Source organism: Geotrypetes seraphini, chromosome 5, assembly GCF_902459505.1.
Source record: "Geotrypetes seraphini chromosome 5, aGeoSer1.1, whole genome shotgun sequence".
Lineage (NCBI taxonomy): Eukaryota > Metazoa > Chordata > Amphibia > Gymnophiona > Dermophiidae > Geotrypetes > Geotrypetes seraphini.
The window spans coordinates 156882655-156897068 of NC_047088.1; the positions used below are offsets into that span (position 1 = coordinate 156882655).

Sequence of the window (14414 nt, forward strand, 5' to 3'; positions counted from 1 at the left end):
TGTGATACCCTTATCTAAAATTCTTCAACTGATCTGTAGGCCAGTGATCCCCAACCCTGTCCTGGAGGACCACCAGGCCAATCGGGTTTTTAGGCTAGCCCTAATGAATATGCATGGAGCAGATTTGCATGCCTGTCACTTCCATTATATGCAAATCTCTCTCATGCATATTCATTAGGGCTAGCCTGAAAACCTGATTGGCCTGGTAGTCCTCCATGACAGGGTTGGGGACCACTGCTGTAGACTATACACAATCACAATCACTGCTGTAGACTATACACAATCACAATCCCGCAAAATAACCTTTGTAAAATAATTTTATGGAAGCCAAAGCCACAAATTTATTTAACAATAATTTATTTATTTTAAATATTTATATATCAGCACTCTGATTTAAAAAGACCCCACACAGTGGTGTACAAATCTGATTTTTAAAAAAACATAGCCAAGCTATAAGAAATATTATAGTATACTGATATCTCCGACCCGTTTTCATCAGTCTCTTGAACCCACTGAGCTCTTATTTGTGGTCTCCTGGGGTTACCTGGCCCTGTACTTTTCACCCACTAGATACAAGAGGACAGCAACATGAGTTGTCCTGCAGCTGGGATAAGTTTTTGATGTTTGCTTTGGTACGTGGTTGCCATTCCTTACTTACTCGTACAGCTAGGATGAGAAGAGTGAGCAGTAGGAACAAGAGAAGTGGAGGTGGGATGAATTTTATTTTTTTCCATTGGGTCTCTACACCTGAAGACCATTGTTATATAATATAACAAACTATATAAACCATTGTAGCAGAGTGCTTAGAACAAAGAGCTAAGTTGAAGCATCTCTCAGTGCATATCTCTTTTTGCCTTTTTAAAAGATCAGGGAAATAGGTTCACTCAGTGGCATAGCCAGAAATCGATTTTTGATTGGATCAGTGGGTAGGTTGAGTGGGCTCCATTTTCTCTTCCCCCCCACTTTCCCACCAAACTTTAAAATTAAATATCTAGCTGGCAGGTATCTCCAAATCCTGTCAGCTAAGATATAGAGGGGCATTTTTGAAAGGATGTACAAGTCAAAATAGAGACACCCAGTTTATAACACTCATGACATATGTCCATCTCACATGTATTTTCCAATAGGAAATACATCAAAGAGGTTATCTAGTGGTTACTGCAGTGGACTTTAAACCAAGGGACCCTAACTGTTTTATAATTGTGAGCCCTCTAGGAACAGAAAAATACCTACTGTACTGAATGTGCATCACTTTAATAGTGTTCATGCTTGCAGAGGTGGCTTATATATTTAGGTTCAGTAAGTAATTTTCTGTTTCTGAAGGGCTCACATTAAAAAAAAAATTAAGAGTTAAATTTGGATTTGAATCTCAGATTTGCTTCCTGCTTTGATAAGAATGCCCATAATACTTGAAGATGTCATAGATCCTAATGTCCTCTTTCACTTTCAAGGGAGTGGGAGGAGACAGCAGACATTAACTTAGGGTTACCAGATTTTCCATCTGGAAAATCCGGATCCTTAGTCCTAACCCCAGTCCCACCCATCTCCACTCCGTCATGCCCCGGTTATGCCCTGCCACGCCTCCCGATTTTGCCCCAGTCCCACCTCCAATCTCAGCCCTGCCCCCCCCCCCCACACACACACACATTGCCTGCTTTTGTCGGGCAGGACATCCACGCATGCATGAAGAAAATCTCCTGCACGAAGAAAAGCTTTTCAAAACCCAGACAAAGTGCCAGGTTTTGAAAAGCCATCTGGATCCCCGGACATGTCCTCAAAAGGAGGACATATCTGGGGAAATCCGGACTTCGGGTAACCCTACATTGAGTGATTAATCTCTTCAGTGGTCAGCTGCTCGGTCAGAGACCTTTTTGTACCCCAGATGTGACTGAAACAGGTCTAACTTGGGATGTCCTTTTTTAAATTTTAATTATCTTTTATTAGAAATAAGCAAGAGCAGTACAAAAACAACAGAGGTCAAAAGAATGTTGCATGTTTTACATTACCCTCCCATCCTTGATAGTCCTTGGACAATTCCAGACCTGGTGTGCTCTTATCCAAGTCCAGAGAAAGTTGCGTTCAGGATGGACAAAAAGTCAATTCAACAATTCAAGATCTAACTACAAACCTTGTATTAGATCCAAAGCAGTTCTCAAACTTGAACTTTGGACGTCCTGCTTTTTAGGCTTGGATGTTTTTTCCCATTCTGTAATTGTTGTTGGATGTTCTCATTTTAGGCCATCTCTAGTTTTACCCAAAACACATACACAAAATGCCCCTCTTGTTATCTGGATGTACTGCAGTGTTGAACATTTCTTTTCTGTCATTGCAAAATCAGGATTTGGACTTTTTAAGCACATTGCTGTCCATTTGGGCATTTTGAGATGTCTATATTCTTCAAAAGTAGGCAGCTGCCAAAGTTGTGAGCCCATGTCAAAAACCATGGCAGTCAGTCAGCACCCTCCACATGCTTTAGTTCTTGTGCATGAAGTGAGCATGCACAAAAATGGAGCATGTTGAGGGTGCCACTGACTGCTGTGGTTTTTGATAAGGTTCATAACTTTAGTGGGTTGTTTCAGTAGGCAGGGCTTGGGGATCCCTGCCTGCTACACCAACTGCTGTGGGTTGGGCCTGAAGTGAAAATGGGTGGACTCATGAGGTCCATTCATAACTACAGCCCTGGGTACATCTGCTATCCCTTGTTTTCTAAATGTTTTTGAAATGCTGCATTGTATCCAGATACTAGATCTATGCTGCTAAGAATCAGAAGTGATACAAAGAATTGTGTTGGTGCACTGTGAGGCTCCAGTGGAAAATCACTTCATAGAACAGTGGGGTGACCTTTGTTCCTGTCATTATATTCACAGTCTATCACTAGAACTAGTGTAGGAAAAGCACTTAAAATACAAATTTGAAAAAGAAACAAACTGGTAGACTAAAGACTCTAGTACAGGGCTGCCCAAGTCTGGTCCTCGAGATCTACTGGCAGGCCGGGTTTTCTGGATATTCACAATGAACATGCTTGAGAGAGATTTGCATACCAAGAAGGCAGTGCAGGCAAATCTCTCTCATGCATATTCATTGCGGATATCCAGAAAACCTGGCCTGCCAGAAGATTTTGAGGACTGGACTTGGGCAGCCCTGCTCTAGTAGTTGAAAATTAAGCCAGTGCTAGGCAGACTTCTATGGTCTGTGCCCTGAAAATGTCAAGGACAGATCAATAGCATGTATGGATACGTTATATCATATGCTATGAGTTTATCTTGTTGGGTAGACTAGATGGACCATGCATGTCTTATCAGCCATCATTTACTTTGTTACTATGTAGATGCTCCCAGGGCGTCTGTTACCTAATCTTTTAAAGTGATAGATCATTTTTGGGGTTTATGAGGAAGCAGGGAGCATCTTAAGCAATATTTCTGTGTCATCCTGACAGATCAATCCAGACTAATGGTTTATGTCTCACTCCTGGAGGAATTCTGTGCAACTGCGAAATGCAGAATTTACTCAAAATTCCCTAGCTCAAAATGCTAATCAAGATGGCTGAACTGGGAGAAACAGACAGTCACTTTAGATAGAAGGAGCAAGGAAGCCAGGCAGCACCTGGTTTTGTGAAATGCTAGAATATTGAAAATTGTAGAGGAAACATACAGCTGCCTCTAACTACTATAGGAATTCAGATATACTTGCTGTTTTAAACTGTAGTCAGCAGTGGGGAAGGAGAGAAGGAACTTGCCACCACTGAATGTTGCCCTTGCCACCAGAAAACTCCCTAAACTCTACCGATGTCTAGCCTAAAGACTGTACCAGAATTAAGCCTCAGTATAATTGAACTGAGGGACTTCAACCCCAAGAGCCAATATAGGAGTGGGTAGAAAGGGTAGGGACTTGGAGCCACCAGATATTTCCCTGGAATGATCCATATACTCTTTCTGTCACTGACTATTAAGAATTTCAGCCAAGTAAACTAGAATAAATCAGCTTAGAAGCTGAAATTTCAAGGAGCTGCATGGGAAACCATCACCATCCGCTTTGAGAAAGAGAGAGAAATACAGAGGTATTCTAGTTGCTCTAACCCCTTAAGGGGTATATTATAAAGATCTACACTTTTGCCTCCATATTCTCTGTGATAGGAGATTAACAGAACCGCAAATACAGAAAAACCATGAATAACTTTTTCATATGTTATTCGCTGTTTTCTATTAAAAAGCATCGTGAATATAGTAAAACCGCGAATAACATGGTAGGAGACCTGGTCTGTTCCTGAAGGAGAGGCAAAACACGGTGGAGAAAGTGCTGGGAATCAACGATTTTCTCTGTAAACGCTTGGAATCAGCAATTTCTCTATGCAAGCTGTTGTAATTTGGGGGGAGGAGCCAGCAAGCTAAAAACCGTGAATAATTGAAACCGCAAATGTTGAAACCGCGAATACGGAGGGAGAAGTGTACTTTCTTTTACTGCATCTGTTGGCCAACAGACCTCACTCTTGGCAGAATTCTGCGCAAAAAAAAAAATTCAAAATTCTGTGCTAAAAAATCTCCCAAGTTCTGTGCACAAAATCTGTAAAATCTGCACATTTATTTGACAAATTTAAAGAATATTTTTGCTAATTATTATCCAGAATTTCAGTACAATTCAATATTTTCATTAAATTATACTAGAGAAAACAAAGAGCTTTCAAATTTTTCTTGCTTAATGACTTTCTTGTAGCAGAAGATATCAAATTGAACAGTGAAAAACTTATCTCCGTATCTCTGGAGTTGGAGTTGGCATTTATACAACTGAAAGCCAGGCTACATTGTGAACCAACCCCCTTCCCCCGATTATTTGTTATGGGTAACGTGACCATTTATTTTTTTTCCTCTAAATGGGACAGGACGTCCCCCCCTGTTCAAAACGGGACATATGGTCACTTTAAATATACGACTATTCAACTTTACAATGCGTTTACTACAGTTTCTCCCGCCAACTGTTAGCAGCCCCAGTCTCCCGCACTCCCAAGTCTTGCTACGCAGCAGTAATAATATAAAGAGGAGGCGCCACAACAAATGTTCACCACAAAGGATTGTGCTGTGCTTGACTTAGAAAGTAAGAAAATGTTGATAAAATATTACTTTAAGATGATTATAATATCATTACCCAGTCTAATACAGTATATTTACCTTAGTCTAACATAGGCTGACTTATGTCCCGATCAACTACGACCTGTCAGTTGAAACCAATTATGGTCATAAGTCGACAAGTACCTGTAGTGCAAAATATAGACAGCAGATATAAATTCTCAAAACTGACACATTTTGATCACTAAATTGAAAATAAAATCATTTTTCCTACCTTTGTTGTCTGGTGATTTCATGAGCCTTTGGTTGCATTTCCTTCTGACTGTGCATCCTTTCTTTCTTTCATTTCTTTCTCTTTCTTTTTTTCTCTCTCCCTGCCTCCCCCCTTTCTTTCTTTCTTTCTTTCTTTCTTTCTTTCTGTCTTTCTTTCTCTCTTTCTTTCTTTCTGTCTTTCTTTCTCTCTCCCTGCTCCCCCCAGCTGCCGACGCCAATTTCTCCAAGCCACTACCGCCGACGCAGCAATAGGCCAGGTGCGTACAACGACTGCACAAGCCTTCCCCTCACCCCGACATCAATTCTGACATCGAAGAGGAAGTTTTGGGCCAGCCAAGCAGCGATTGGCTGGCCTAGAACTTCCTCTCCGATATCAGAATTGATGTCGGGGAGGAAGGCTTGTGCATTCGCTGCATGCACCTGATCTGCTGCTGCGTCAGTGTTGGGGAACCAGGGAGAAATCCCGGGCTCTGCGATCGACGTTTTGGGCACAGCTTCAGGATACTTTTTCTGAAAATGGGACATTTCGGCATTCTGAAGCTGTGCTTGGGGACAACGGGACAGGGTACGTAAAAATAGGATGGTCCCGTTCAAAACAGGACGTATGGTCATATTAATTATGGCCGGCATTCTTCAAAACAGGTCAAATATCAACAATTTGGGGTAATTTCCAACCAAAGATTAGAAGAAATGTACTTTGGACAACTTTCTGAAAACTCTTAGTCAGTCAGGTTGAACTGGTCAGAAGGCTGGTAGCAGGAGGCCAAGAACCAGTCAAATGGCACAAAATGTTCAAGCTATGAAATAACTGATCCAATTGAAACCATTTACTGCCCCCAAGATTACAAATATTTTAAAGTGCTATTCAGTATATATGTAGGTTGCTTTATGCCACAAATGATTGATATTTGATCAATTTTGTAGAAGTTATGCTGACTATAGCAGGGGTCTGGGTTTTGGGTTTGTTTCACAGTTCAGTATACAATTTCAGTACAATCTAGTATTTTCATTTAAATTATATAATAGAGAAAACAAAGAGCCTTCAAGATTTTCTCGCTTAGTGATTCTCGTAGCAGAAAGTATCAAATTGTACAGTGAAAAACTTCTTTCTGCATCTGTGGAGTTGGAGACAGCATTTATACTCGTACAACTGAAGGCCAATCTAGAGATAACTGGAATTTTCTCTTTCACTGAAAGCCAAAACATTTGGAGGTCTAAAACAATCATGCTTTGAATAACTTCAGGCACAATCTTTTTCCTGCACAGTTTTAGCTCATATTCAGGTACCTCAGAAAAACCAGACTGCATGAAAGTATTCAGAATCCTCTGGCAGGATATAAACACAATGAGGATCAAACAATCTGCAAGCCTACAGAAAATTCAAGCCTGATTGCTCATATGATAATATTTGTCAAGTTTTTCAGAAGCTTCCTGGAATGCCTTTTTGAAAAGATCTATGCAGGCAAGTCTTTCAACAGGACACAAGTTTCTTCAGATTTGAAAACATGAAGCTGCTTGCTGAAGCAAGCTCTAGATGTGAATTGAAATATATCTGCACTTATAGGAGTGATTGTAAGGGCAACAAACCTTTTTGTGAGGCAAGTAAGTAAAAGGAAAAGAAGGCTGCTTTGGTTCTCAAAAGTAGTAGCTAAGGAGGTAAGGAATAAGAGGTTAGCTTTCATAAACTACAAAAAAACCCAGAAAGAGGCAGACAGGCAAAAATATCTGGAAAAGTTAGAGGCTGGTCGTGTAGTCAGGAAACCAAAGATGCAAATAGAAGAAAAAATAGTTGTCATGGTAAAACGGGGAGATATGACTTTTTTAGACATATTAGTGATAGGAAGAAGTGCAAAAGTGGCATTTTGAGACTCAAAGATGAGGGTGAAAAATATGTAGAAGCTGATAAAGAAAAGGCCGAATGCTTAACAAATATTTCTGTTCTGTGTTCACGGCTGAAGTGCTGGGAACGGAACCGCAGAAGAAAATCTTGAATAGGGATGGAAGAGTAATAGACCCTAATCGATTTTCAGAGGGTTGTGTTCATAAGGAGCTAGCTAAAATAAAGGTAGACAAAGCGATGGGGCCGGATGGTGTACATCCGAGGGTGCTGAAGGAACATAGGGAAGCTCTGGTAGCTCCACAAAAACCACCTAACCTATTCAATGAGTCTCGAGTCAGGAGTAGTACTGGAGGACTAGAGAAGGGCGGATATGGTCCCTCTCCACAAAAGTGGAAGTAAGGAAGAAGTAGGGAATTACAGGCCGGTAAGTCTGACTTCTGTGGTAAGCAAATTAATGGAAATGCTTTTAAAACAGAATGGTCAGGTTTCTGGAATCCTGTAGATTACAGGACTGGAGGCAACATGGATTCACTAGAGGTAGGTCTTGTCAGACAAATCTGATCAATTTCTTTGACTGGGTGACCAGAGAATTGGATAGAGGATGTGCGCTAGATGTGTATTTAGATTTTAGCAAAGCCTTTCACAGTGTTTCACACAGATGTCTAATAAGTAAACTGAGTCCCCTTGGGATGGGTCCCAAAATTACAGGCTGGGTCAGGAACTGGTTGAGTGGAAGGTGACAGAGGGTAGTGATCAATGGAGATCGCTCTGAGGAAAGGGATGTTACCAGTGGTGTGCCTTAAGGTTCTGTTCTTGGGCCTGTTCTTTTTAACATTTTTATAAATGATATTGCTGAAGGGTTGTTGGGTAAGATTTGCCTCATTGCAGATGATACCAAAATCTGCAATAGAGTAGACATGCCGGATGGTATGAATAACATGAAAAAAGACCTGGCGAAGCTTGAGGAATGGTCTGAAATTCGGTAGCTAAAATTTAATGCTAAGAAATGCAAGGTCATGCATTTGGGCTGCAAAAACCCGAGGGAATGGTACAGTTTAAAGAGTGAAGAACTTACGTGCATGACGGAAGAGTGGGACTTGGGTGTGATTGTATATGATGATCTTAAGGTTGAAAAGGTGACGGCGAAAGTTAGAAAGATGCTAGGTTGCATAGGGAGAGGTTTGGCCAGTAGGAAATTGGAGGTATTGATGCCTCTGTATAAGACTATGATGAAACCTCATTTAGAATATTGTGTACAATTCTGGAGGCCACACCTTCAAAAAGATATAAAAAGGATGGAATTGTTTCAGAGGAAGGCTACTAAAATGGTGTGTGGTCTTCGTGATAAGGCATATGGGGACAGACTTAAAGATCTCAATCTGTATACTTTGGAGGAAAGGCGGGAGAGGGGAGATATGATAGAGACATTTAAATACCTATGTAATATAAATGTGCATGAGTTGAGACTCTTTCATTTGAAAGGAAACTCTGCAATGAGAGGGCATAGAATGAAGTTAAAAGGTGATAGGTGTCAGCCTCAGCATTTTCGGTTGGCCTAACCAATGTCAGCAAAGACCTATGGAGATCATATCATTCATGTCTGACCTTAGGGCATGTCATTGAAAACAGCCTTAGCCAGCCTAAATTAAATCACTGCTTAAAGGTAACAAAGGACCTTGCAGCGAAGAGGTATTAAGGTGTGTTAATGTCTGGTGTTTAAGATGGACAGCTTAAGATATACAATAAGTTCAGGTGCATGAGCTAGCATCGATAGCTAAGATTAATCAGAAACCATTGTCAGAGGCATACTGGAAATTATATTTGACTCCAGTCTGTAAGGGACAGGTTCTCCCTCTATTCTTCTCTAGTCTCTCACACCTCACTAACCTTATTCACCATTGTTTCAAAGTTTACAAAAGATAGGGGTACTTAATTTCAATAGATTCTATTTTTAGAACAAGCTTCAAAAGTATAAATATGGGAGATTAGAACCCCCCCTCCCTCTCTTGCCCTCTCTGCAACATCTCTGTCTGGAACATCACCACCTTCTTCTCTGTCTTGCCTTTGGACTCTGTAAGGCGGGGAAACTGCCATTTCTCTTTCATTAATTATAATGCTTAATTGATGTATCTGTATGAATCTTTCTTTTTTGTAATATTAAGCTTATTTCTGCACTCTATATATATATATATATATATATATATATATATATTCTCTATGTAATCACTTCTGGCTGTGCTTATCATTTGATTTTACTTCCTAATGAATCTTCTGCGAGGGTATTGAATCCAGGAACTGGCGGATTGTAAAGCCGCCTCAACATTACCCCTCCAAACCTTACATTTGGGGGGTCAAACCTTACAATAGGCTCCGGAGTAATCTGAGTAAATACTTTTTTACGGAAAGGGTGGTAGATGCATGGAACAGTCTCCCAGAAGAGGTGGTGGAAACAGAAACTGTGTCTGAATTAAAGACAGCCTGTGATAGGCACTTGGGAGAGAAAGAGATAATGATTAATGTGGATGGGCAGACTAGATGGCCCATTTGCCTTTATCTGCCGTCATGTTTCTGTTATTCAAAAAGGTCAAAATCTTTAACAGAACAAGGCTTCCTACTCTGGAAATCCAGATTTAAACTGAGAATTGGTTCACATTTGTTTGCTAGGAAACTGATCTGTACTTTTAACAAAGGAAACTTAATTGGATCATTCAGTATTTCCTTTCCTTTTTATGGACAGAAACTGAGGAGCTGCTATTACATTCTTCACTGAAAAATTATTTGTAGAATTGAAAATTTTAAGTGATATTGAACTGCATGGAACCAACTGTTCCAGCGTGTGCCAAAATTTGGAGGCATGGATGCTTTTTAAGCTGGACATTTTTCATTTTGTTCATAAATCGGAGATACTGTATGCTGCTTTCCTACTACCAGAATTGTAGAACATATTTTTGAAGCATCTTACAAATGTATCCACTAACTGGAAAGGCTTTCTGAATGATTCACCAATCAAGTTAACAATATGGGCTAAACATGTGATATGCACAGAATTTGGAAACAGTGTAGAAAATACAGAATGAAATGCTTTATTCATATAACTAGCATTATCGGTTTTGATTACTAAAACATTGTCAAAATTTATTTCATATTAATTTACTGCTTTGACTACAAATTGGAAAACATTTGAGTGATTAACAGCATTTAAAAATACTGTCTCTCCCCCCAAAAAACTTAATATGTCCACTAGAATTGGGTTCTAATTGTGCAAATAGTATATTGAGAACTGATCTTGCATCATCATTACAAGATTCACCAAAGATAATTGCAAGGAATGGAAAATAGGAGAGGAATTATCAGGAAAGGAATGGGAAACAAAGATGAAAATGTTATAATGCCCTTGTATTGCACTATGATATGGCTGCAACTTGAATACTGTGTGCAGTTCTGGTCGCCATATCTCAAAAAAAATGTAACAGAATTAGAAAAGGTACAGAGAAGTGTGACAAAAATGATTTAAAAGTTTGGGACGACTTCCCTATGAGGAAAGGCTAAAGTGGCTAGGGCTCATCTTGGAGAAGAGACGGCTCTGGGGTGATATGATAGAGGTCTATAAAATAATGAATGGCATGGAAAGGATAGATGTGAATCGCTTGTTCACTCTTTCCAAAAATACTAGGACTAGGGGACTATGCGATGAAGCTACTAAGTAGTAGATTTAAAATAAAACGGAGAAAATATTTATTCACACAACGTGTAATTAAACTCTGGAATTCATTGCCAGAGAATCTGGTGAAATCAGTTAGCTTAGCAGAGTTTAAAAAAGGCTTAGATAATTTCCTAAAAGAGAAGTCCATAGGCCATTATTGAGATGGCTTGGGGAAATCCACTGCTTATTCCTAGGATAAGCAGCATAAAATCTGTTTTATTACTTGGGATCTAGGTGGGGTTGGCCACTGTTGGAAAAAGGATACAGAGCTTGATGGACCTTCAGTCTGTCCCAGTATGCCAATTCTTATATTATGTTCTTATCTTCTTCAATTTAAGGATCAGTTTTAAGTTTCCCTTTACTTCAAAACATACATCTGGTAAATATGTCTCAGTTGTTTCCTTCCCAAAATCGCACCATCATTGCAAATCATTGCTGTCAAGAAATTCTCTCATAAGTGGGTGTTCAGTTTTGGATAGTGGGATATTGGCACCTGCTAGTGTCTCCACCCATGCTTTACCAATCTGAAAGAGACAAGAAGAATTCTTGAGTGCCTTTATCTGAAGTGACTCACATTGAATATATTATAAGAAGAAAGCATTAGGCAGTGAGAATAGAGGTCCATCAAGCACAGTATCCTGCTATATTTTTGTATTACCATTCTTAAATTTCCACTCACATTCAGACATTGCTTTTCTGCCTCTGTGCTGTTTTTCAGCAATGTTATGATGGTCTTTTGAAATTTATCTCCACCATCCTGTGTAAGTGCATCATCTTGTGTTTTTTTGACTCAAAATGATCCAAAATTACAGATTGACGGTCATGATTAAGAACATTGCAAGATTTACAAAATAATTTGACACCATCTGCTTATAGGTTTGATGGAAATTCTCAAACATGAGTTGCAGGCATCGCTGGTTTGATGCATGATGTGTAGGATGCTCATGATGTATATAATATCGAATATCTTTGTCCTAGACCTGACTGGCTACATTCAGAAGTTGGTCCTGATTTTTTTTTTTTTTTTTTTTAATTGCTGCAGTAAAATGATCTGTCATGATGAACTTTATATTAGTATACCAATTAGACAGTGGTTCTCAAACATTTTTTTCTCATCCTACTAGAAGAAAAATACTTATGCTCCCCTGTGCCACAAAGATGATTGACTATTTTTTAGTAGCTACCTGCTAAGATCCATTTCCATCATCCCCACCTGTATCAATAACCTTTATAAGTTACTTCAATATGATAAGTGCCTACCAGTTTCTATTTAGGACATTTACCCCCTCTTTTACTAAGCCATTGCACGGGCCGACACGTTAAATGCTCTAATACTCATAAGGACTGAATGGGTGTTGGAGCATTTGCCGCATGATACTCCCTTCCGTGGCTTAGTAAAAGGGGGCCTTTTTTTTAACTTTTGGACGTTTTATACCAATGATTGTTTAGCACCAGCACAAGCTAATGCCTGGGTGTTCTGAAGTAGAGAATGACACAGTGACAGAATTCATCACCGTTCCCGTTCCATCTCAACCTCAGTCCTTCTACACCAGCATTCTTCAATGCAATACTTGAGGGTCATACTCTGATTCTTCCCTCTCTCCTTAAAAAATGACATGGAGATGGGTTACCGCTTGGATGAGAATGGTGATGAATTTTGTCACTGTACTATTCTCTATTAGAAACATAGAAACATGATGGCAGATAAAGGCCAAATGGCCCATCCAGTCTGCCCATCCGCAGTAACCATTATCTCTTTCTCTGAAAGATTGCATGTGCCTATCCCAGACCCTCTTGAATTCAGACACAGTCTCTGTCTCCACCACCTCTTCTGGGAGACTGTTCCACTCATCTACCACCCTTTCTGTAAAAAAGTATTTCCTTAGATTACTCCGGAGCCTATCACCTCTTAACTTCATCCTATGCCCTCTCATTCCAGAGCTTCCTTTCAAATGAAAGAGACTCGCCTCATGCACATTTGTGGCACATACCTATCTCCCCTCTCCTGCCTTTCCTCCAAAGTATACAGATTGAGATCTTTAAGTCTGTCCCCATACACCTTATGATGAAGACCAAATACCATTTTAGTAGCCTTCCTCTGGACCGACTCCATCCTTTTTATATCTTTTTGAAGGTGTGGCCTCCAGAATTGTACACAATATTCTAAATAAGGTCTCACCAAAGTCTTATACAGGAGCATCAGTACCTCCTTTTTTCTACTGGCCATACTTCTCCCTATGCAACCTAGCATCCTTCTAGCTTTCTAAGTCACCTTTTCAACCTGTTTGGCCTCATACAAGTTATTTATTTACAACTCCTTTTATAAAAGTGTGCTACTGTGCAGCACACACTAAATACTGAGACACCCATTTTAAAAGTCGACCTTAGTAAAGTTTGATTAGTTTGTTTTCATAGTACTTCACTTTGCGTTTATGTTATTGAAAAACATTTCTGAAAGCAAGTTCCAGAGTTCCGTTTTTGCTTTTCTTTTCTTTTTTTTTAACTGTCATCCCAGGATCGCTTGTCCATTTACACTTTGTTTCTATCTGTCCTGTCAAGCATCTGTCCCCTCTGTCTCTATCCTGAGCTTCTCCCCTCTGTGTATGTCTCCATTCCCCTGCAACCATCATCCCTCTATCAGCTTTGCTTCTTAAACTCAGCTGATCTAGTCTTGCTCTCTCTGACAGACCTGCCCTAGCAGGTTTTTCTTCACAGGTACATTCTTCGTGATGTGCACTGCTACAGCTGTTCATCACATGTAATGCAGCTCATTTCATGGAAAAGAACACTATACATGCATTATATCTGTAATGTCTGTACAAGAGAAGGCTCCTGCAATGGATGTCTGAGGGTTACATCTTCCTTTCGTTTGTGCCTTTCATGAGTTTGAAGAATAAGAGACTGGTTGTCATCCCTGCAACATACAACAGTCCTTCAATTTGAGGGAAGAATAGCCATGTCACACAGAGTATATATGAGGGCCACTTTGCTTCTGCGATAAGACCCATAACTTAACATGCTTATTTTTCTATTCTGCATACACCTGTAAAGAGTCTAACGTAGATCACAATAAGATACAGGGGAAAACACAATCATTTGCCATTGGTGCTAGAACAACTACAAACAATTGCTTCTTTTAAGATGTGATCTTTCAAAGCTAGCCTTTGCTTTGCATTGAACTTTTTTGAATGGACTGAATGCACTTTTGTGATTTTTTTTCTTTTATAGTTTGTGTGGTAATGTATGCATGTGTGATATATTTGTTGATGTTTTTATTATGTGTATGCTTTGTACCTCGTTTTGGGTAAAGGCGGGTTATAAATAATACATCTAATCCAGTGGTCTCAAACTCAAACCCTTTGCAGGGCCACATTTTGGATTTGTAGGTACTTGGAGGGCCTCAGAAAAAAAATAGTTAATGTCTTATTAAAGAAGTGACAATTTTGCATGAGGTAAAACTCTTTATTTTATTTTATTCAATTTCTATCCCATCCTCCCAGTAGCTCAGAATGGGTTACAAGGTTTATAGTTTATAAAT

General features: G+C 39.6%; 1 protein-coding gene across 4 annotated transcripts in view; it reads left to right on the forward strand.

Annotated features, from left to right (window-relative positions):
- The window catches only part of CFLAR (CASP8 and FADD like apoptosis regulator), a 173117-nt gene that overhangs the window by 144534 nt on the left and 14169 nt on the right, over nucleotides 1–14414 (forward strand). The gene's annotated exons all lie outside the window — the stretch shown is intronic.